The sequence below is a fragment of the Staurois parvus genome, unplaced genomic scaffold (genome assembly GCF_062004578.1).
Source record: "Staurois parvus isolate SC_StPar_1 unplaced genomic scaffold, SC_StPar_1.0 ptg000903l, whole genome shotgun sequence".
In the NCBI taxonomy this organism is placed as follows: domain Eukaryota; kingdom Metazoa; phylum Chordata; class Amphibia; order Anura; family Ranidae; genus Staurois; species Staurois parvus.
The window spans coordinates 2990574-3015531 of record NW_028318699.1 but is presented as its reverse complement, the minus strand read 5'-3'; positions in this window follow the sequence as shown (position 1 = coordinate 3015531).

Genomic DNA, 24958 nt, shown 5'->3' with positions numbered 1-24958 from the left:
GTTACCAGGAACGGTAAAAAAAAATCGGTCAATTTTCATCTCGTCTACAGCCAGCAAAAAGTGTCTCTGCAGAGAGCTCCGCTATTTCTTTGACATTTATAGCGGCTGCAACAATGTATCTATTTGTATCCATTTTGGATACAGATGTTTTTATTTGGAAACAGATAAATTGTTGCAGCCGATATAAATGTCAAGGAACTGTCAAAGAAATAGCGGAGCTCTCTGCAGGGACATTTTTTGCCGGACTGGAATTCTTCTTCTTCTTCATCCTCTTCTTCTTCATCTTCTTCATCCTCTTCTTCTTCTTCATCTTCTTCATCCTCTTCTTCTTCATCCTCTTCTTCTTCTTCTTCCTCTTCATCCTCTTCTTCCTCTTCATCCTCTTCTTCTTCTTCATCCTCTTCATCCTCTTCTTCTTCCTCTTCTTCTTCTTCATCCTCTTCTTCTTCCTCTTCTTCTTCATCCTCTTCTTCTTCTTCATCCTCCTCTTCCTCTTCTTCTTCATCCTCTTCTTCTTCATCCTCTTCTTCTTAATCCTCCTCTTCCTCTTCTTCTTCTTCTTCATCCTCCTCTTCTTCTTTTTCATCCTCCTCTTCTTCTTCTTCATCCTCCTCTTCTTCTTCTTCATCCACCTCTTCCTCTTCTTCTTCCTCTTCTTCTTCTTCTTCTTCATCATCCTCTTCTTCTTCCTCTTCTTCATCCTCTTCTTCATCCTCTTCTTCTTCATCCTCTTCTTCATCTGCTTCTTCTTCATCCTCTTCTTCATCCGCTTCTTCTTCTTCCTCTTCTTCTTCCTCTTCTTCATCCTCTTCTTCATCCTCTTCATCCGCTTCTTCTTCTTCATCTTCTTCATCCTCTTCTTCTTCTTCATCCTCTTCTTCTTCATTCTCTTCTTCCTCTTCATCCTCTTCTTCCTCTTCCTCATCCTCTTCTTCATCTTCTTCTTCCTCATCCTCTTCTTTTTCTTCTTCATCCTCTTCTTCATCCTCTTCTTCTTTCTCTTCTTCTTCCTCCTCTTCTTCTTCCTCCTCTTCGTCATCCTCTTCTTCTTCCTCCTCTTCTGCTTCTTCCTCCTCCTCTTCTGCTTCTTCTTCCTCTTCTTCTTCTTCATCCTCTTCTTCTTCTTTTTGTCTTCCTCTTACAGGTCACTGCTCATGCGCAGATTTTTTATCGGTAAAAAGATCGGCCGATTTACCCATAATTGCCGCAAAAATCGGCCGATCGGCAAAATCAGCCGATCTTTTTCCAACTTTACCGATAAAAAAAAATCTGCCATAATACCGAAAAACGGCCGACCCATTAGCCCACTAACGATCCGAAAATTGGCTGATTTTATTTTCGGCCGAAAAATCGGCCGATTTTCGACCCATCTATGGCCTGCATAAGTTTCACACTAAATAACTTTTGCTTATATAATCTGATGTAACACAGTATGCGCCTCATTTTGGGACAGATGGAGGTTTGTTTGGGAGCACATTTCTTTAACTATAATTTAAGATGTTAATTAGGTAGAAGTACTGTTTGTTAAAAAATATATTAACAATGTATTAAAACTTTCCCCTAAAATATAATCACCCACGCTTTGCATAATATAGTGAAGTAGTAGTGTTCCTTTTGGTTTTGGGGATTGGTTCCCCATCCTGACATGTCACCAGGCAATAAGGGGAAATAATCTTTTGCTGCAAACCATTAGTACTTGCATTGCACCGACAGGAACTGTGGGGTTTGTATTTGTAAATACAAAATGCTGAGGGCTCATTCACGCCAGTGGGTTGAGTTGCATGCCACTCCAACACACCTTCCCAACTGAAGAAAATTAATTATTATTATTATTATACAGTATTTATATAGCGCCAAAGGGTATGCTCAGCGCTGTACAGTAGCAGGGGGGACAGAACATGAGACAAGACAGTAACAATACACTACATGAGGGGTTTGAGGGCCCTGCTCTTTTCGAGCTTAATAAATCAAATTCATGATTCGGCACTTACATTGATGGCAAGCTTGCAAAGTTTTTGGTTTTTATGATTAATCATAATTAATATTAACATGTGTGAATGGTCTTTGACAAATGGTAGTATTTAATTTTTCAGTACTAAGCTGAGACAGTAAAATAAGACAGGAGTTAAGCTGAGACTAGCTAAACCAGCTAATAGCTGAGTATTCTATATTAAGTCACAGCTGGTTAGAAGTCTCTAGTAAATGTCAAGGGTATTAGAAGTGACTCATTACATAATGTATTTTATTAGTATCTGTGTGTATTTAGTATGATTTATAAGTTGCTAATATTGTTACATATATAGATTAGTGACTATACATTGATATGTTGTAAAGATACGTTCTTAACTTATATTATCATTTAAATATGAATAGTTACATCACCAGCTTATTATGGACCATATACAGTTGTGGCCAAAATTATTCAACCCCCACTGAAATTGAGTGTTTTGGCCAGTTTGACATTGCTTTTGATCATTCAGTCATCTTGCTTACATTTACATTAAAGAGGCACTTGTAGGTCAGACAAATATAACATAACAGTTATAATGAAATAACCACAAATGTCTTTTCTGTGCTCACAGCATTATCAGTTTTATTCAACCCCCAAGTGACATTCAATCTTAGTACTTAGTACAGCATCCTTTTACAGTTATAACAGCTTTTAAACGTGAAGCATAGCTTGACACAAGTGTCTTGCAGCGATCTACGGGTATCTTCGCCCATTCTTCATGGGCAAAGGCCTCCAGTTCAGTCACATTCTTAGGCTTGCGCACTGCAACTGCTTTCTTTAAGTCCCACCAGAGGTTCTCAATCGGATTTAAGTCTGGTGACTGCGATGGCCACTCCAAAATGTTCCAGCCTTTCCTCTGCAACCATGCTCTAGTGGACTTGGAGGTATGCTTGGGATCATTGTCCTGTTGAAAGGTCCAACGTCTCCCAAGCCTCAGGTGTGTGACGGACTGCATCACGTTTCCATCCAATATCTCCTGGTACTGAAGAGAATTCATGGTACCTTGCACACGCTGAAGCTTCCCTGTACCTGCAGAAGCAAAACAGCCCCAAAGCATGATTGACCCTCCACCATGCTTCACAGTAGGCAAGGTGTTCTTTTCATCATAGGCCTTGTTCTTCCTCCTCCAAACATAGCGTTGATCCATGGGCCCAAACAGTTCTAATTTTGTTTCATCAGTCCACAGAACACTATCCCACAACTTTTGTGGTTTGTCCACATGGCTTTTGGCATACTGCAGTCGACTCTTCTTATTCTTTGGAGACAGCAAGGGGGTACGCCTGGGAGTTCTGGCACGGAGGCCTTCATTACGCAGTGTGCGTCTTATTGTCTGGGCTGAAACTTCTGTACCCACATCTGACAAATCTTTTCTCAGTTCCTCAGCAGTCACACGGGGACTTCTCTCCACTCTACGCTTCAGGTAGCGCACAGCAGTCGAAGTCAGCATCTTCTTTCTGCCACGACCAGGTAGCGTTTCAACAGTGCCCTTTGCCTTGAATTTGCGAATGATGCTTCCTAAGGTGTCTCTTGGTATGTTTAACATCTTTGCAATCTTCTTATAGCCATTGCCCTTCCTGTGAAGAGAAATCACCTCTTCTCTTGTCTTCCTGGACCATTCTCTTGCCTTCACCATGTTTGTAACCACACCAGTAAATGTCTAGAAGGAGCTGAGTATCACAGTCATTTTAAAGCTGCCTAATTGGTGCTTATTATGCTTGATTGCTGCTCGGTGACATCCACAGGTGTTTTCAATACCTGATGGAAAGCACCTGTATGAACCTCTGTTCTTCAGAGTGGTAGTCTTTAAGGGGTTGAATAATTGTGGCAATGAAGAAACCACATAAGAACCATTTACTACTGTATTACATAAACAATTGATGTCATTTTAGTTGCATTTGGGTAGTTACAACGTCCTTGTAGGATTTGATTCTGAATACAATTCCAAATGTACACTATAGTCCCTAAACCCCTTTACAGCATTGGGGGTTGAATAATTTTGGCCACAACTGTATGTGCCTGCCCATCAAAAACATAAAAAACATATATATCTAGCGTCCCCTCCCTTCTATGAAATTGCTCTGCTAAGCAGTACTGATTTCCATACAAGGTCTCAAGATCCCACGTTATGACGTGTATTTTCTTTATAAAAGACCATAAGGGAGTCTGACAGGGACGCTAACACTGACACTTTGACACACACAAAGATCCATTATCTCCTGTGCTCAATGTCTCAGATCAAACAGGCGTTAGTGACAAGCAGCGTGTTGTGTGTTCATCCGCTGGTGATCAGAGGTTGTGCAGTTCTATCATGAAGCTGGGGAAGCTTGATAAAACTGTAGAGGAAGATGAAAGAAAGAGCACACAAACCTTGTGCATTACCTCAATAAATAGTGACTAATTTTATTAATAAGGAAATATTAAAGTGATGGCATAACAGACATAAGTAACCATAATCCAAACAGGGTTACAGGTAAATCCAAAAGGGGGGGGGGGGTGAAGGCTAACGCGTTTCGAAGGGTGCTCCCTTCTTCATCAGAGCTGGGTTGAGCAGATAGTATGGCAGAGTTCCCATGGCAAGGAGATATTCAGCCACTGAGTGTCAGTATTACAGCAGTTCAGCCTGTTTAGTGTCTTTCTTTCATCTTCCTCTACACTTTGACACACACACACATGGCTGTTCAAACAGACACACATAAGGACATTCTGAGAAGCTGGAACAGGTGCTACAAGACAAGAAATAGTCATTATTGTCACTTCTGTCTTCTTACTCGGACTCAGCTGCGTTGAACAAGAAAAGATCACATGAAGGACAGAACAGCACATGGCCGGACAGCCATGACAATAATGGTGACTTTTCTTTAAACTTCTGCTTGATATTTCTAGTTTTATCTACATGGAACTGTTCATGATTCGCTTTACATTGGTATTTTAAGCCATTGTGCGATAGAATAAAACCACACTTTATTTTTTTTTATTTCAACGGCTCTTTCATTCATAATCGCCTCAAGACACTAAAAAAGTATTATATGTGTCTGAAAATCCAACACCAACCCATCTTTGTTGCAGCGTAATGCAATAATGTGCATTATGGGGTATTGCGGTGCACTGAGCTAGACAGACTTGACGCAGGATTTTTTTGGTACGTTGTAGTGCGTAAGTACCCATTCAAACAAAAGTGCTACCTTAATGCAACACATGCTTCAGATAGTGGAAATGATAGTGCTGGAATCCTAGGTGATTGTTACTTGATACCTGTGATTAGTATTATGGTATTATTATTGGTATTAGGGAAAAAACAGGTTTTCCATATAGCTACGGAAAACCTTGGGAAATAAATATAATGACTTGGTCAAATGGTTGGAGCACCACACTGGAATGTTGAAACCAAAAAAGGGCCTTCCTTTGCTCCCTTTATTGAGGCTACTATATAATAATATATAAACAAAAAAAATAGTAACAAAAATACAAATAAAATAATGAAAGTGATTGTAAAGGCTCCAGGGTTTGTACCTTCGTGCATTCTATGCGCAAAGGTAAAAACCTTCTGAGTTCAGCTCCCCCCAGCCCCCTATTACTTACCTGAGCTCCATCGCAATCCAAAGATATGAACAAGAGCCTCAGCTCTTCAGCGACTCTCACTCCTCATTGGCTGAGACAGCACTCGGAGCCATTGGCTTCTGCTGCTGTCAATCACAGCCAATGAACAACTGAAGGGGGTGGGGGTGTGAGTCAGGGCTCTGCGTGTGAATGGACACATCGACAGGAAGGAGGGGCCAGGAGCAACAGCGGGGGAAGAGGAGGATTGGGGTTGCTCTGTGCAAAACTATTGCACAAAGCAGGAAAGTTTGACATGTTTGTTATTTTTAAAACATGAAATCCTAGCCTTTAATATCACTTTAAAAAGAAGTATACGATCCATAGAGTGGTGCTCCAATCTTTTGATACAATCATTAATGAAACACATGACATAATGAGCTTTAAACACATCATAGAGGATCACCTAGTAAATGGGCCCTGAGGACCAATGCTATTTTTTGGGGGGGGGGGGAACATTGATGTTATAAGGGATGCCATCAGGTTGCACATTTGCTGCATTTCTCTTCTATTTTAAGTTAATTCTTTAGACTTTTTCAAGCACATTTTAGTAAAGGTGGGGTAGGTATTCAGAGGCAATCAAATTTTGAGTCCAGTGGGTTAAAACTGGAAGCAGAGCATATTTTGATTGGCTCACTCATCTCCAATCATAGGACAGTGTTGAGAAAGGATAGGTTGGATTTTAGAAGAACAGAAACAAAGAAGCAAGAATAGAGCACACAGATGGAAAAGAGTTAAAATAACTGCAAGTCGTTTTATCTTTTTATTTTTTAAGAATAAAATTTCACTGGTAATTTAAAAGTTTTGTCCAATAAGAAGTTTTCTTTTTTCCCCCATTTATATTTGAATCTCACATATAGTCGGAATGCATAATGTATAGTTCTCCCCCCCCGCTGCCTTTGCCTTGTTGGCTGTGCAATGGGAGATGAGAAAATCTCAGAAATTCATGACTGCTGGTGGTTGTCAGTCAAGTTTCTGAGCAGTTCCCATAATTATAATCCACTCATTATTCGATTTATTTTTAATTTCACTTTTAGACTTGAGATCATTTTATAGTCTCAGATAGGCGATATAGAGTGTTTTATGCCTCTGTGACTCTGTGTTTTCAGGTGGAGAGATTTCCCCTCAGTTACTGTTGCGATGACAATGTTTTTACCAGAACGGAAGTAAGAGATAATGGGGTACAAGGATGCAGACAGCAATAAATATCTAGTGATAGTAACCCTGCCTACTCCCACCCACAGGACCAGTGCAAAGCTATAAAGAGTTACTGCCCACACAACAGCCCATTCCCTGTGCAGTGGGAGGAACGAACTGGGTGGGTTTAGTATGCTGCCATGGATTGGCGTTAGGAAAGGAACTGATGGTATTTGATACAATTTTCAATTTTCCTGGTGCAAACATGGCAGCATACATGTTTTAGATCAATAACTATCCACCAGGGTGGGAATCTTCAGCACATGCTAGCATATAAAAATATTGAGTAAGCACACACCTTCCTGCTAAAGAAAGCTTTAGTGGGGACTACTAAGCCCATCAGTAATGCTGAAAGAACACAAGAAGACCTGACTGGCTGCCCTGCCTATCGTTTAGGCTCACATCTCTGTGGAAGGTGCCCATGATGTTCACAATGACCAGATGCATTAACTCTTTATAGTTTTGCACTGTTCTTGTGGATGGAAGAAGGTGGGGCTACCACCACGTGTTGGCACCAGGAAAGTGTTTTTTTTATTGAACATGTACACAAAATAGAATATCCCTTGACTAATACCTGAGAATAATTGTAGTAGTTTTTTTGGACTCCGCTTTCTTATTTTTAATGTGAAATATTCTTGATATTGTTGGTAATTTGTTCTTTATTCTTTTTTTTTTTTTAACCACTTCCAGACCGGACACTTTTAACCCCTTCCTGACCAGGGCAATTTTCAGCTTTCAGCGCTATCACACTTTGAGTGACAATTGCACGGTCATGCAACACTGCACCCAAATGAATTTTTTACCATTTTTTTGAGACAGATAAAGCTTTGTTTTGGTGGTATTTATTCACCACTGGGATTTTTATTTTTTTTGCTATGTAAATGAAATTGTCCAAACATTTTGAAAAAAAGTGTTTTTTTAAATAAAATTTTGCAAATAAATAATATTGGATCATAAATCTTTGCCAAAATGTATTCCGTTATCTTTTTAGTAAAAAAAAAAATCCAAATTAGTTTATAACCAAAAATTATAATTTTTAAACTTTTTTTTACATTTTTTTTTATATTTTATATTATTATTTTTTTTTAATTTTTAATTTTTTTTTACATACTGTCACCCTAGCAGTACAGTGTCACCATGGTGACACTGTACTACTTGTGGGGGGTGATGAAGATTTTTTTTTTTTTTACACATTGCTTTTACACCCATATAGGATGTAAAAGCAATCATTTCTCTTTCTCTCTGTGTGCATGGTACAAGCCTGTTGTGAATAGGCTTGTACCATGTGACCTCTGTGATCATTCACAGATTTCACACGTAGTAAGCAATGATGTCACAAGTGACATCTTGCTTACTACTTTGCATGTGATCACTGATTGGCCAATCAGTGATCACATGATCGGGACCTCATACAGAGGTCCCGTCCGACGATCGGTGTTTCACTGTGTCCGGAGGACACAGCGGGCACCGGATCGCGGTGCTGCGCGCTCCCAGGGAGCGCGCACAAGCAGGGTGCGGGGAGGCCGTTTATAAACGGCCACCCGACCCTGCACTGCCACCGTCCGGCCGTTTATGTGCAAACAGCCGGTCGGGAAGTGGTTAAATATCAATAAAATGTTTAAAAGGAAGAAAGAGGTCTGCTGGAATCTCTGTGTATCATGGTTTGTGCATTTGTATATTACTATTTGAAAATTACTTAATTACAATTTTGAGGTTGATTGTTTGAGTTCTGGCTTTCTTACTAGTGTGACAGTGTTGTGCCCTGTCATGGTGTGAAAAGGGTTTTGTATCACCCAGGAGTTTCATCCAGGCAGGTTGAGGGGCTCCAGGGTGTTTGTCTCACACAGAGGAAACCGTTTTTTTATGTTTCCTCACTGATTTGTAAAACTTGGTTTGGGACTTGGAGTCTGGAGATTACTTACAGATTTGGGTCAGATGAAATCTCTAATCCTGGTTTCTGGTTTTGGAAACAACCAGCACACTGATTGTCCAGGTTCGAGCTGTGCTTTTTGTAAAGTCAAGAATAGGGTTTTGGGCGCCACCCTGGCAGACAGAGGAGGTCTCTGTCCAGGAGTGCACATGGGAACCAGAGCAGCAAGGGGCTGCTAAGAGTATGGACAAAGTTTTGAGAGAGGTTCTAAGTGATACTTTGTCAAGATCTGTGGGACTAGACCAAAGGCCAGGAGGCCTAATGTTATTTTATTTCATTGGATGAAAGAGCAATGCTGAAAACCCCTTTAAGGGAAATTTATTACTTTTTTTTTGGAACCACTGAACTTTCTTTTAATAAAACTGGGTCAGAAAATTCCTTAAAAAGGAAGTAAAGCGAGTGGCATTGTCCTTATAAACTCCATCATTTGAATCAAGTTCTCACATAGGTTATTCTCAGTGTGACTGTTAGACGTGCCCTCTCAATACAGGAGACTAAAGGGTTTCTTGCTTATGGATTTGTTACAAAGCAATACCAGAGGAGGGTTCTAGCCTTCTCTTGGCTTCTGACAAAAAATCATTTTATTTCTGTCTGCTGAAGACTTTCCCTCCCTTCCTATCTGATGTCATTAGGACAGTAAGTTGAGTGGAAATCCCTCCAACTGAGCCCTAAAGAGCAGTAAAGCTCAACAGATGTCCAAATCCTCATATGCCCATCCTGTGGCCTTTGATATTTGTTGTGCAGCTCTCAGGTCCCAGCAGTCTGTAGTGGGATTGAGCACTGATTTGTAAATTGGTAACAGCAATCTTTACTAGCCTCAGGTAACACGTTGCTAGTTTCTCACTGTCTTCTGCAGCATGTTTCCATGACCTGTCCTAGGGCCAAATTGGCCTCTCCTATGTCTTTAAATAGAGGCACCATGGTATAGCAGGTTGTAAAATTTGTTTAAAAATTATGGAATGATTAGACTACAGTGTACAAACAGTTGAACATAAGAGAGGAATATCTATCTATCTATCTATCTATCTATCTATCTATCTAGAGAGAATATATACTATACATATACAAACTCACCGGCCACTTTATTAGGTACACCTGTTCAATTGCTTGGTAACCCAAACTGCTAATCGGCCAATCACATGGCAGCAACTCATTGCATTTAGGCATCTAGACATGATGAAAACGACTTGCTGACGTTCAAACCGAACATCAGAATGGGGAAGAAAGGGGATGTAAGTGACTTTGAACGTGGCGTGGTTGTTCGTGCCAGATGGGCTGGTCTGAGTATTTCAAAAACTGCTGATCTGCTGGGATTTTCACGCACAACCATCTGTAGGGTTTACTAAGAATGGTCCAAAAAAGAGAAAGTATCCAATGAGCGACAGTTGAACTTGGACAATGGTCTTGTTGAACGTCCAACACCTTGTTGAATATATACCACGAAGAATTAAGATAGTTCTGAAGGCAAAAGGGGGCCCATCCCACTACTAGCAAGGTGTACCTAATAAAGTGGCCGGTGAGTATATATATATATATATATATATATACCCTGTATGTACAATAACAAATTAATTAAATTAATTAATATCCATATAATAAATACACATTAAATAGTGCAAGAACAAACATGAACAGGAAATACAGAAAATTAGAGCATAATGTAAAAACTTACCAAGGCCCGTGACAATGGCATACCATACTCCTATTTAGAGTAAGCCATGAGACCCAGTTACAGTAACTGTACCTGCCCTTGGCCCCCTATAATTCAACACCTGACCAGGTGGGTATGCCCTTCCATACTAAATGGTCATAAGGAAGTACAGTCCTCCAGGACTTCCAAAACCTTGCTTCATATCAGCTCTACCATCACTTTCCAAGTCTTCACCGCTGATGAAAAAATTGACATTGTCAGGAACCAGCCAAATCTTGAAAGAAAAAAAGACCCACCACTCAAGTCCCTCCAACTCAAAATGTGCAAAATCCATTGCTAATTAGCGGTGAGACAAACATTCTGGTTTGGTTTGGTTTGAACAGGGTTCGGTGAACATGACTAAAGTTTGGGTGCCAAATCCAAACCCCACTGAGGTCAGCAAAAGCTGAATGTTAAAAAAAACTGTTCTACCCATTTTCTAGGCTAGTAAGCAAGGGGTTGTCAAACCAATGGCATGTGGTGCTGGGCACTGCTCTGAGGAACATGTATCAGAGCAAAAAAATAAAATAAATACATTTCATTTGGGGAGCAGCAAAATTCAAACATTAAATAAGATGCCGGTGGGATACACTGACCCTGCCTGTGAAGTGGATCATCTGTGTGATGTACACAACCTACTACAGCAACACTACCGACATTTACAAAGAGAAAATTGTGTTAAAGTGACAGCTCCTGGCTGCTTCGTTCTGTTTTTAAACAAAGCTTCTGGGGATTCCCTTCACCTTCACAAGTCCTTTATATCAGAAAAGGGTTTAATACTGATAATAGACATGTGCGAGTCAAATCGGAATTCTGATTACATTTTCGTTATTTGGAGGTATACGAATTTCCGAATCACGATAGTAACGAATTTCAATGAATACAAAATAAATTATAACTCAATGAATTATCCAAATTCGAAAAAAAAAATTAAATTTGAAATGCAAACATGTTGCAATAAAAACAGTAAGATATAAAAGTAAATGATGATTCCTACTTAGGCTGCTTTATAGAATAGAATACTACAGAATTGAATAGAAAAGAAATAAAAAAAATAAGATAAGGGCATAGAGTAGAATAGAATAAAACAAAGTAGAATAGAAAATAAAGGATTAGAATAAAATAAAACAGAATAGAACAGAAAAGGATAAAATAACAGAATAGAACAGAAAATAGAATAAAATAATGGAATAGAATAAAACAGAATAGAATAAATAGAATATAACATAAAAGAATAGAATAGAATAAAACAGAATAGAAAATAAAGGAATAGAATAAAATAGAAAATAAAAGAATAGAATAGAGTAGAATAGAATAGAAAAGAGTAGAATAGAAAAAATAGAATAGATTAGAACAGAATAGAAAAAAATAAAATAAAATATAGCCATCTTCTGAAATTAGACTTTCAGAAGACGGCTATATTTGTTCTATCCTATTCTGGTTTTTTTATATTCTATTCTTTTCTATTCTATTCTACTTTTAAATTTCCTAGTCTGTTCTATTCTATTTCTATTCTTTTCTATTCTATTATACAAAGTAGGAAACATCATCTTATTTCACTTTTATACCTTACTGAATTTATTGAAATATATCTCCATTTCAAATTCAAATTAATGTTTTTATTAAAATTCGGATAATTTCGAATAGATTTGAAAGTAACGGATATATGAAATGAATCAGAATATACAAAAGCGAATGATGAAATTAAATTATTAACTTAACAAATGAATACTAAAATGAAACATACATTTCAGTCATGCACATCTCTAATAGGTAATGAGTGAAGATAGATAGGCTGCTAGGAAATTGGGTAAATGTAGTTCTTTTTGGCTCCTCTGTAATCATTGATGCAGCTGTTGATTTCTTTTAGCTGTTCTGGGTTTCACAGGTTTGATTGCTCTTCCTTGCCTTCTGGAGACTTCTAGAACACAGGAGGTTGAGCAAGGCAAATAAGCAGCATGAATAGTTATTGTGCTTCAGCCAATTCTTGGGGAGGTGTGCCCAGTAGGTGGCCAAAGAGCACATAAATAGTCTGCAACCTTGAGCAGCCCTGGTGGAGTCCTAGGTCTAATCCTGCTGAGTGAGCCTCCAGCCTGAGGGGCTCTGCCCCGCTGGGCAAACTGCTGGAGTTTGCTGCATGTTCATCGAGGTCCCAGCTGTGGCATAGCTGGGGTGCCTGTTTCTAAGATCCCTTTTTTTCAAGGGAACCCTCATCTAAGGGTTTTTTCTGGATAACTCACTAAGGAGTGCCTGGTGGAAGTTGGACGAGATCTGGCTGCCCTGGGGCATTGTGAGCATTAACCTCTCCTTTACTGAAGAGTGTCCATCAGATACTGGTAAGAGGTGATCCTGTGACAGTGCGATTACTGACCTAAGCTCAGGGTCCTAGTGACTGTGTGCTGGTTTCTTCGGGTAGAAAAGCCAGCGGTAGTCCCAGCTGGGATAGCTTTTCAAAAGGGACTCTATTCTGTCATCTGTACTTGCGCCTCCAAGAGTCAGTTCAGTGAGGCTCAGCAAAGTGGACTGTCCGCCTGCAAATATTCCATGAATGTGGAGTATCCCATATCACCCTACACCCTATCCAAGTCCCATATCACCCTACACCCTATCCAAGTCCCATATCACCCTACACCCTATCCAAGTCCCATATCACCCTACACCCTATCCAAGTCCCATATCACCCTACACCCTATCCAAGTTGCCAGAGTGAATGAACTGTTGCTGCGTGCCTGGCTGCCTCTGCACTAATCTTTGGAAAGAACCAGTTAAATTACAGAGGGTCTTTTGGGGGTGAGCACTACATGAGGAAACCCCACACCCCCAAAAAACAACATGGAATTGTGCCCCAACTCATACCAAGCCCTTTAGATCAAGAACAAATGTTAAGGGGGAACCCATTAAAAAGACTGTTTAAATCATATCAGGTCACATGCCATCAACATGTGGGGAGCTACCTTGTTAGGGGTGACCCCCTGATTAAGCTAAATGCCCTATGTTGATGTGCACAAGGGCCTCTTCCCCACAACCATTGATTGACCCAGTGGTTGTGGGGGTCTTTGTGTGGGGGATGGCTTGGAGTCTGGAAGCCCCCTTTAACAACAAGAAGGCCCCCAGATACCATGCCTCCAAGTGAGGGGTAAATATTATTCCTAATCATTCACAAAAAAATATAAACAATAAAATAAAACACACAATGTACATCCACCATCCTTCACATTGTCAAGTGATTCATATCAGTCATGATGTCCAATGCTTGCCGACTCGCTGAAAGAGGAAAAGCCACCTGCTGACTGACATACATCTGTTGGATCACTCCTGGCAAATGACAGGTCTCACAGATAACAGCTTTCAGAGGGGCGAGGTGACATTATTGACCAAACACAGTACATGATGTCACTGTCATATTACCACGTTACACCAATTAGGAATGGTCTTCCAGTACATGCTATGTGCTTTGGTACCCATTTTCTTGCTAAGGAAGCAAGATTTCCAGTAACTGGACTCTGAACTTTCACCATCTAGTATGTTGTTTTCTCAAAAATTTCTGTATCCAGTTCAGCTCCAGGCACTCTCTGGCACTTTTTGTTTACATTTTAGATTGTAAGCTCGAAAGAGTAGGGCCCTCTAACCCCTCGTGTGCTGTTTGTTGTTGTTGTACTGTTTCATGTATTGTCCCCCCCCCCCTCTATTGTACAGCGCTGAGCAAACCCTTTGGTGCTATATAAACTCGATGTAATAATAATAATAATTTTAAAATCAGTATTTTTTTGCTACAAAACGTCTTAGAACCCCAAAACATTATATATTTTTTTAAAAGCAGAGACCCTAGAGAATAAATTGGTGGTATTTGCATAGTGTTTTTTTCAAACACTGCTGGCAAGTTAAGTGAATACCGATGATTATCTTGTTACAATGGTATTTGAAAAGTTTGTGGGATATTAAAGGTAGCAAGTGAATGTGGTATTCCTGAAGCTGGTGTGCTGAAAGCAGAAAAATGGGCATCACAGTTTGTTGTGTATGGGGCTGCATAGTTAAATAGATACATAGTTAGTCTGGCTGAAAAAAGACAAGTCCATCCAGTTCAACCATTAAAAAAAAAAAAGTTATAATCCTACACCCACAGTTGATCCAGAGGAAGTCAAAAAAACCCCAGCAAAGCACGATCCAATTTGCTCCTGATGGGAAAAAAATTCCTTCCTGATCCCCTGAAAGGCAATCGTATATTCACTGGATCAACTTTACCTATAAATGTTAGTATCCAGTTATATTCTGTGTATCCAAGAAAGAATCCAGGCCTTTTTTAAAGCAATCCACTGAGCTGGCCAGAACCAACTCTTGAAGGAGTCTATTCCACATTTTCACAGCTTTCACTGTGAAGAAACCTTTCCGTGTTTGGAGATCAAATTTCTTTTAACCGCAGACCGGTCCGGGTGCCCATGCTGACTCGTGTCCATTGCCAAAAGCACCTACAATGGGCACATGGGAATCAGAACTGGACCACGAAGCAATGGAAGTAGGTGGTAAGTGTTGCTGGGAAACCCTTTGTTTGTGATGTGCATTGCTCTTCCATGTACACCTTACTGCCATGGGTGGTTATAGGTGTTTTGATAGGGTTTTGGGTTGTATTCCATATGTGCAAAGAGAGATCACACAAATACTTATAAGTAAAACATTTATCAAAAGTAATGACAGTTACAGATAAAGATAAAGAAAATATATCAAGAATACTTAACTAAAGATGCTGTTTCCACCCTGGGTCCCTCCATTATATGGCGTGGCCAATGATCAAAACAGACGAATGCTTAACGCAAGCTCTGGGTCGAGACAAATATTTCCAGCCTAGCTGTGTGTTATTTAGTGGACTTGTGTGTAAGCAATCGACCACTCACCCCCCATGCAAACACAAAGGAGAGCAGTGGTCTGGCTTGGCTTTAAACAAGGCTTGGAGGCATTCTTAAACATTTGTGAGGCCAATAATTATAAGGAAGTATAAAATATACAATTTCCCCATCAATAGATTGGGACGGTTGCCATTTTTTGTGGCATTGGCTAATTTGGATGCAGGGACGTACTGGATGCCTTTGATGTAATGTTGCTATAGCTAGGAATCACATGCTCCCTGTACCTTTAAGGAGGGATGGGCTCCTCCAGGCACACCTGTCCTTAACCTATCCATTGATACATGTGCTCCTACTATGGAGGCTCTTGAAATTTTAGAGTTAGGTCCACAGTATACAGAGGACCCTTGGCGTAGGACTGTGGCTTATGCATGTATTTGCAAATGTGTACAAACAAAACCCTGTTTTCAATGCAACCTGTTAGACAGGGCCAAATTGGTTGTTTTTCAGGCTGGCTGGTAAATGTTGCTGGGAAATCCTTTGTTTGTTTGTGAAATGGAAGAAGGTGGCGTGGTCTGATGAATCATGTTTTCTTTTACACCATGTGGAAGGCTGGGTACCTGTGCTTGTGTGCTGCTTATCTGGGGAAGAGACGACACCAGGATGCAGTATGGGAAGAAGATATTCCAGTGGAGGTAGTGTGGTGGTTTGGGCAATCTTCTGCAGGGAAATATTGGGTCCTGCCATTTATTAGGATGTTAGTTGACATGTACCACCTACCTAAATATTGTTGCTGACCAAGTACACCCCTTCATGGAAACTGTATTCGCTGATGGCAGTGGCCTCTTTCAACAGAATAATGCACCTAGTTACACTGCAAAAATGTTTCAAGAATGGTTTGGGGAAAACAACAACCAGTTTGAGGGGTTGACTTAGCCTCTGAATTCTCCAGATCTTATTCCAATCGAGCATTTGTGGGATGTGCTGGAAAAACAGTCCGATCCATGGAGGCTCCACCTCAAGACATACAGGACTTAAAGGATCTGCTACTGATGGATTGGTGCCAGATACAACAGCATACCTTCTAGTGGTGGCCATATCTCAAAGAGTCAGGGCTATTTTGGCATCAAACAGGGAGCCTACTTAATATTAGGTTGCTGGTCATAAAGTTATGGCTGATTGGTGTATATATGTATATACTGTACATGTATATTTATCTTTGACAATGAGTGTCCGAAAGCATGGCCACCAAATAGAGATTCCCGTAGCGAAAGGAAGGAACAGAAAAATAGCGCAGGACAGACATGACTAGGTTAAGAGGGGGTTAGTAAAGACAAGAAAGGGTTAAAAGGAAAAGGTGGGAGTTAGAATATGGGTAAGTTACCTGATTGGTGACTGGGGGGTGTAGGGTGGGGTCTTCGACACCTTTGGGTGTAGATGGGGGAGGGTTGTCAGTTCAGTGCAGGAGGAGACAGCGGTGAGCGAGCTTCCCTCACGCCCTCCCTTGGGGTTGTGTGGGTGTTTTGTCACTTCCCGGGTTTTTTGTTCGGGTGCTGGGGGCGGTTGTTGGTCTTTGGAGGCGACACTTATTTTGAAGCTAAAGATAATGGTGTGGGATCCATCGGTGGAATGGTGTGCCCGGGGGCATTCCAGTTAACTGAGGTTTAACTAGAAGGTGGTGGTTCTGCACTGCGGATGGTATGTTTTGTCTCCAAGCCGGTGCGTTGTGGCTGGAGGCCTCGTTATAATATAGGTTCCGCAGGAGGATATTGGTTTTGGTTTGGTGCCTTCAAAGACCAACAACTTCTCCTATATGTTTCTGTTTTAAGGAATGTTTTGTGTATTGAAGTTGAAGTGTCAATAAAAGGCCGTGTTGGCCATTTTACTCCAATTGGTGTTATGTTTTTCTTTAATGATAGGTTAAAAGGGTATGTGAGAGATTGAGATGGTGATGTAGGGGGTCTTGACTAGCTTATCTCTTGTGTACTAGTTAAGTCAATTAATATCTGATATGCTTTCCATGAAAATAAGAAAACGTACAGCTTGCCACACTTGCCAGGCTATTTGGGTCTGCAGTCATGTATGCCCCTAGTGCAACCTTTTATTCAACATAAAAAAAATGTGAAAGTCTATGCAAGTTTATGAGCAGAAAGAGGGATAACCATTGTACCTTCTGAGGTTGGGAATTAGTTCCAATATTCTGCAAAGTAAAGACCACAACCACTATGCATTCTTTGAGCTAAAACGGAAGCTGATGTTGTTGCCGTAACTGTAGCCAACTATCACGACGAACCAACAATTACCAAAGATCAAAGTCAACAGGTTTCTAACACTCAAGCCATAATTCGTGCTCAAGCTTTTCCCTGAAGGCTTGGACTTCAGAGGTTATTGATTATTTCTATTAAAATACTTTTTTTCCACTTGTATGAGGTTTACTTCAGGAACCAGTGACTAATTTTAAAGGAAAAAAAAAATTACAATATTTAATTTATGTTCGTTTGGGAGCTCAATAGTCCATGTATATCAAAATAAATTTACTCAAAATATTCAGGACCTGTTTGAGCTGAACAACTTCATATCAATTAAAAATATCTAGTAAATAATTCTATAATAAATATGTCTAATCTGTATTCAAATAAAATATTAAAGCTTTCTTGCATATGCATTAAGAACTTCTTAAAAACTTCAGTAACCAGGGCCCTGGCCTTTATTCAACTAATATGATCTTATTTTCTCACAAATATCTACATATATACAAATAAGGGGTATGTGATTGGTATGGGATAAAGTTCAGATTTCCCTGACCGAGAAACTGGAATTAGAATGCGGACTTTTGGGAGAATTCACCTGGGTGAATTTTTGGACCCCCATAATACTTGGTGCATCTTTAAATCCCAGCCAGTAGTCCCAGAAGAGGCAACAATTACAGGTAAATGGGTAAGCCAGGCCCCTCACTACAAAAGGTGGGGGGAGTAGACCAAGGAGCAGCCATATTGCTAGCAAACTATGCCAATTGGCTAACTGTTGTGTACTTTTGTGAAATACAGTTGTGGTATCTTGTGTGCATCCACCTCGTTTTCAAAGTTCTTCATGTAATTCAAAGGTGTCCAACCCACAGCCTGTGGGCCATATGTGGACCAACAGCATTTATTATGTGGCTCATGTTGTGCATGTACAGCAACTGTGGCTCCAGGCATATACTATCTGTCAGCTAGCATTGCAAGCCTATGGATATGGACTTTGCCTGAACACTTTGCTATTGTGCTTGTCAATTTGTGCAGTGATTATTGACTAAGGCTAGGTTCACACTGTAGCGGGATTGCAGTCCATGTTTGTGTGGGCGCAGTAGACCATTCATTTGAATGGACTACTGTACCTGCGCTTCCTGCAAAATTAAAAGTCAGCAGCTACAGTTTTTGTAGCTGATGACTTTTAATAAACACAAAAATGACTGGAACTCCACTTTAAGATCAGCAGTCTCAGATGGAGGCTAGTCAAGTTTCCCACCTGAATGTCCTTTTCCCTTTTTCTGGCCCAGGGGGTGTGGGATTACTCACTCAGTCCTCTCCTGCAAGCGTATGGGTTGGTGGCTGTCTTCAGGCCTTTCTCTGGGCTGGCTCCTTTCTGCTGAGAGATCCTCCCTTACAGCTCCTCCACCTGTAGGTAGGCCCCTCTCCTGGACACCCTTCCAGGATCCACACACCATCCTGTTCACTCCATTTTCCACCCAAACTCTCCTGCTACTGAGCAGGCTCAATCACTTTTAAGGACTGTCCTGACCCCATGCCAAGCCTCCTGCCTGGGGATTTGTTGGGATCCTTTAAGCATACAGATCAACCACTCCTTACCCCTGCCCACTGAGTTCTAGAGACTTATTCAAGTCTCTAGATTAAGGGGAGGTTTCAGAGAGCTGATCTGCAGAGCCTCTCAGCCCTGACCCAAATATGACCCCACTGGCTATTTCTCTCCGCTGCTATTCAGTATCCTGTCTAGAAATATTTAACTAGCTCCCCCTAGCTTTCCTAGGAGGGTGCTACATTAAGATTTGCCAAACTCCAAATGATTTGACTTATGATGGATTCACTTATCACTAGTGACTGGTAATATGTTTAATACATGTTTGTGAAAAACTGACCATCACTCAATATATGTTTGATGGACATTACATTTCAAAATAATGGGAATTGATATGGATTTGCCATCTCCCCTTTTACAATTAGGATAGCTGCCATTCTTCTGAGCAGGTTTTCCTCAAGATTTTGAGGTGTGTTTGTGGGAATTTGTGAACATTCAGCCAAAAGGAAGGTCAAGTACTGTTGTTGCATAAGACCTGAGTTGCAATTACATTCAATACATCCAAAAGGTGGTCAATAGGGTTGAGGTTAGAGCTGTGTGCAGGCTACTTCTACATAGGAAACTTGTCAAACCACACATTTAAGAAATGGCTTTGTGAATAGTCATTCTGGAACAGGCAAGGACCTTCCCAAACTTGTTGCCACATGGTTGAAAGCCTAACTTGCCTTTGTATGCTGCAGCATTAATAGAACCCCTGATTTCAAACATCTGAATGCAATAATCTAGAGAAATGTCTACACATTATTGGCCATTCAGTGTACATTATTGTATGATTCCCTTTTGTTCCAGCATGGCTGTGCCCCTGTGCACAGAGCTACATCCATAAAGGCATGATCTGGCCAGCACAGAGCCTCAGCTCTATTAAACACCTTTGGGAAGAATTGGAATACAAAATTGCAAGCCATTTTTTAAACCAGTATCAGTACCAGAGCTCACAATTGCAACTTCATATTAATGCCCAAAGTTTAGGAATTGGGTGACCAACAAGCTCATACACTAACCAGCCATTTTTAGGTACACCTGTTCAATTGTTAGGTAACACAAATTGCTAATCAGCCAATCACATGGCAGCAACTCAGCATCTAGGCATTTAGAAGTGGTGAAGACAACTTGCTGAAGTTCAAACTGAGCATCAAAATAGGGAAGAAAGGGGATCTAAGTGACTTTGAATGTGGCATGGTTGTAGATGTCAGACGGGCTGGTCTGAGTATTTCAAAAACTGTTGATCTACTGGGATTTTCAAGCACAACCATCTCTAGGGTTTACAGAGAATGGTCCGAAAAAGAGAAAATATCCTTGTTGCCTCGTTGATGTCAGAGGTCAGAGGAGAATGGGCAGACTGGTTGCTGCGACATTCAGATGGTAGGGTCAGAATTTGGTGTAAATAACATGAAAGCATGGATCCATCCTACCTTGTATCAATGGTTTAGGCTGGTGGTGGTGTAATGATGTAGGGGATATTTTCTTGGCAATAGCAAGGTGTTCCTAATAAAGTGGCCAGTGGGTGTAAAGTATAGGTGTGAATGTCCATAAACTTTTGACTAAATCTTTTACTATATATATTCAGATTTTTCAGAGTATAACTTTAATTTTGGCCTGTCTAGGTACTCTTTATTTTCTAATAATTTTATTGTGTGAGCCGGTTATAAAAATGACTTAAAGTTAGAGCTTCACCTTTCAATGAAATCTATTTTATTCTGCAGACAGACCTTTAATCCCCAGGATGGTGAAATATACAGATGATTGCCTCCAAACTAATGTATCAGAGTCAGATAAATCATGTTATTGCTGGAAATAAATTGTAGCTACAATAGAAACATTAAATATAGATAAATGTGCTCCAGAAACTGATATCCCACTATGGGAATATATATCTAAAAATAACTAGAAAAAAAATGTTATGTTATGATATATATATTTTATTAGTGCTGGTAAAGCTGTATGCTTAGCTCAAAAATGATGAAATGTCTATGGCACATTTAAAGAGGCCTTGTCACTTTTTCCATTCAGGGTAATGTGACAGGGTCTATTTAAATTCTACCCCTTGATCACATTATACTCCCCTCAAAGTGCTCCCCCTCCACTCCTATTTTTCATACTGCTACCACAAAATACTTGGCATTTCCAGATATAGAGAACATACCTTCTTCCATAATACAGTGCACAGGCCTATCAGCTGATTGCTAGGTCCAAGTATAATCACATTGCAAAGGGGCTGACTTCTCTGCATCCTTCAATCTTTAACACCTGGTTATTGTGCAGGTGATGAAGGAGAGACAGGGGAGAGCTGCAAATTTATTATAAGGTGGTGTGACAGTGCAAAGCCCTACCATGATGTGAGCAGGGGCGGACTGACAACTCATGGGGCCCCCGGGCAATAGGGGATCATGGGGCCCCTGTGTCCTTGCCCAAACTCAAAAAAGCCTATGAAAAAGGTACAAGGGGCATCTCATGGGGCCCCCTAGTGACCCGGGGCCCTCGGGCAGTGCCCGAGTTTCTAAATGGTCAGTCCGCCCCTGGATGTGAGTTTAGGAAATGACACAGGATTCTCAAAGTTATAGTTAGAGAAGCTCCGGCGTGTTAATTGTGAGTGGAGAAAGCTGTGTTTTAAGATTCTTCAGATTTTGGAACACCAGATTGTGGCTTGGAGTTTGAAGGCTCTAAAGTGTCTTGGGTGGGATGGAACCTTTAATCCTGCATCCTGGTTTTGCTGGAGGCCTGCAGCCTGTGTGAGTACACAAGTGTGCAGGGTCATTATAAACCAAGGTTAAATAAAAAAAGGGATTATAAAAAAATGCGTCAGGGGCCTCCATAGTCAGTGTCAAAGATTGTAACTGTAATAAGTAATATGTCACTTCAACAAATATCTACCACAATGTGAATATAAAATTAATTAAAAAAAAGAAAAAGAAAAATATCAAAAATAATAATGTCCACAAAAAGTCAATATGTAAAGAACCACACTTGTGTCCTCAAAGAAATTAAAGTCATAAATGGTGATTCCAAGTATTATCCAAATGTCAGAGCCTCCCAGATGGCTTTCACGACCAATGCCACCTCAAAAAAAGAAATCATACATAGTGCATTATCCTTAATAAATCAATGCATAGAAAATACACTGTGTAAAACACACGTGACCACTCTTAATTGAAAAAGTGAATGGATGTGTAAACCGTGACAGTGAATCACTCACAGTGCCAAAAGAAAACAAACAACAAGTGTCTGACCAGTGTACACTTCTATTTTTGGAAGGAGTGAGTACATTTACTACAATAAAATAATAATCACGCCTTAATGCCACCAAGGTATACTGCAATTCCACAGATAGCCCTCCTGGGAAAGGTCTTTTAGGATGCCATCACAGCTTTAAGAATATACTTCCTTGATGTTATCTGGGTTAATAAGCATGAATATTCCACATTCCTCCTCAAACCATGCTCCACTGATATAACAATATATGAGGAAAAATATAGTATAATATTGCCAAAACACCTTTAAATATACTTTATTACTATGCTTACATCACAACAGCTTTTTAAAATGCCTTGTTATCCATATACCAAACCTCTGTGTAGTCCAGGAAACATTCTCCACTTGTGCAACAATCCGGGTACAGTATAGTATGGTATAAAAGCCATTAAATGTCCCACAAAAGTTACCAAATTCTACACGCTTCAATTTACATCCAATGTAAAGCCTAATAGGGCTCTAAAACTACCAGAATAAACAGGTCAAAGACCTCAGCTCACCCAGCCTTCTAAAATATTATAAACCAAGTCTGAGAATAGTTCAGGGCTGCCATTCAAGACATTCCCTGGCAGGAGACCTGTGTGTTCCTCCTGGAGACTACACTCCAAAGTACGGGAATTCCTTGTTCAAGGACTTGGAAAATCAGGACAGCTATGTGGGTCTGGGAGACCATGAGAGGGTCTGGGAGAATAGAAAACTGAGTTGGCTAGCAGGTCAAGGGGGAGGACATCTGGAAATCTCTAGAAGAGTGAGCAAGCTCAAGGGCTGGAGAACCCTATTTAGAGGCCAGGAGTGGGTCTGTGCAGTAAGGTGCTGCAACTAAGGCCAAGTGAGCCTGAAGAGCCCATGGTCTGGGAGACCAGAGAGAGCATCAGTGCTGCTGACAAGAGAGTCAGGTTGCTTGGAATTTTCAGTTGATTGTTTTGCTGTGAGAAGCTGACTCTCCTGAATGAGCAACCACTGTGCAAAGGCTTCTGTTTTCCTTTTTAATAAAAGTGGCCTGCCATGTCTTTGAAGTGTAGTTCAAACTGACATGGACTTCCTAAAAAACACATCTACCTAGTGAGGATATCATTCCCTCAGATCACAGGAGTCAGGTTGTAGGCTTTGCATCGAATGGGCAAGGGATCAGGATTTCTTTAAGGTTTGTTCCGCCAAAAACAAAATTTCAACTTTTGGGAGAAGTTGGAGAGTTTCTTATATCTTTTGGGGACTCTGTTGGCAAAATCTCTGAGCTGAGTTTCTGGGTCTGCACAGCTACTGTGCACATTACTTTGCTATATTTTTATTATGCATTTGATATGACAGAGAATGCAAAAGAAAAAAGAAAACCAAAGGTGGTGAGGATTCAAAAAAGGCTGGGAACAGAGTCAGGAGCTATGCTACAGAGATCTCACCATTACCATCATCAAGAGACAAAAAAGTCAAAGGGTGACTGACTGCCGTAGGATCCACTTATAACCAAAATACCTTTTTTGAGTAGAATGCCCATTTGAACTTTAGCTTGTGCCATGTTCTTTCTAAGCTATACCAGCTGCCATTTTGATATGTACATGCTATAATAGATAAACAATAATTGTTTTGGGTAAATTGAATTTCAATTGTTTATGTTATTTTGATTTCCTGAATCATAATGTTCTTTGTTTATGTGATTGTCCAAGATTCTCATGATCAAGATATGTCTGCAAACATTAGACAAATAAATAATTTCCAGAATGTAGATTACTTTTGATTCCATTATCATTAACAGCAGAACAAGCAAGGTGCATCATCCAGAACTAAAGTGTAATTGGTTGCTGTGGTTTACTGCTCACATCTCGTAGGGATTTGAATATGTCAGTTCCGATGATGCAATGATTGGGGTGGGCACCGTCACAGCACGCCTTGCACTTATTGAACAATGATCTTAAAGTTGGTTGAAAGCAAATAGGAAATTGTTCTGAGAGTCTGTATTAAGTGATCAGCAAATTTACACATTATTAGCCCTTCCTAGTAATTAAAGGTTATATTTAAGGATCTAAAGGATCTCTCCCATTTTAAATTAAAGAGAAATGTTTGTTTTGACCTGGCAACATTAATAAAAGTAATAAAGTTACCTTTTTCCTCAATGTCCAATTTACAAATCTTAGAACTGAATTGGTTTTCAGCCAAGCTTTGTTCTTTGTGCTAATGCATCTTTTTATTGGAGGCTGCCAGGTAAAAATAGTATCTATTTTTTATTACTGTAAAATAGAAGAACGGTTGATTGAGCGTGAAAATATCTTACTGGGAGCCTCATATCAATTTAGAGTTACGCTTCAGTAGAAAAATATATGAAAAGACTATGGACACATGAGTACAAAGATACCACACAGAATGAATATATTTGTGTAGCACTACCTCCTCAGGAGCCGCTGAGCATTTTGGGTTCCCCGTTCACTTCTGAGCCCTGGCAAGAGTAAAACTCCTGCTAACACCACTGTAATACCTTGGCCAGATATCACCCTGGCTATAACACACACAATAATCAGACAGTGTTTGATACCCAGAAAATCAGTTTGTATTAGTAGAAATATACACACAAAGAATCAATTACTGATATGCTCAGAAGTGAA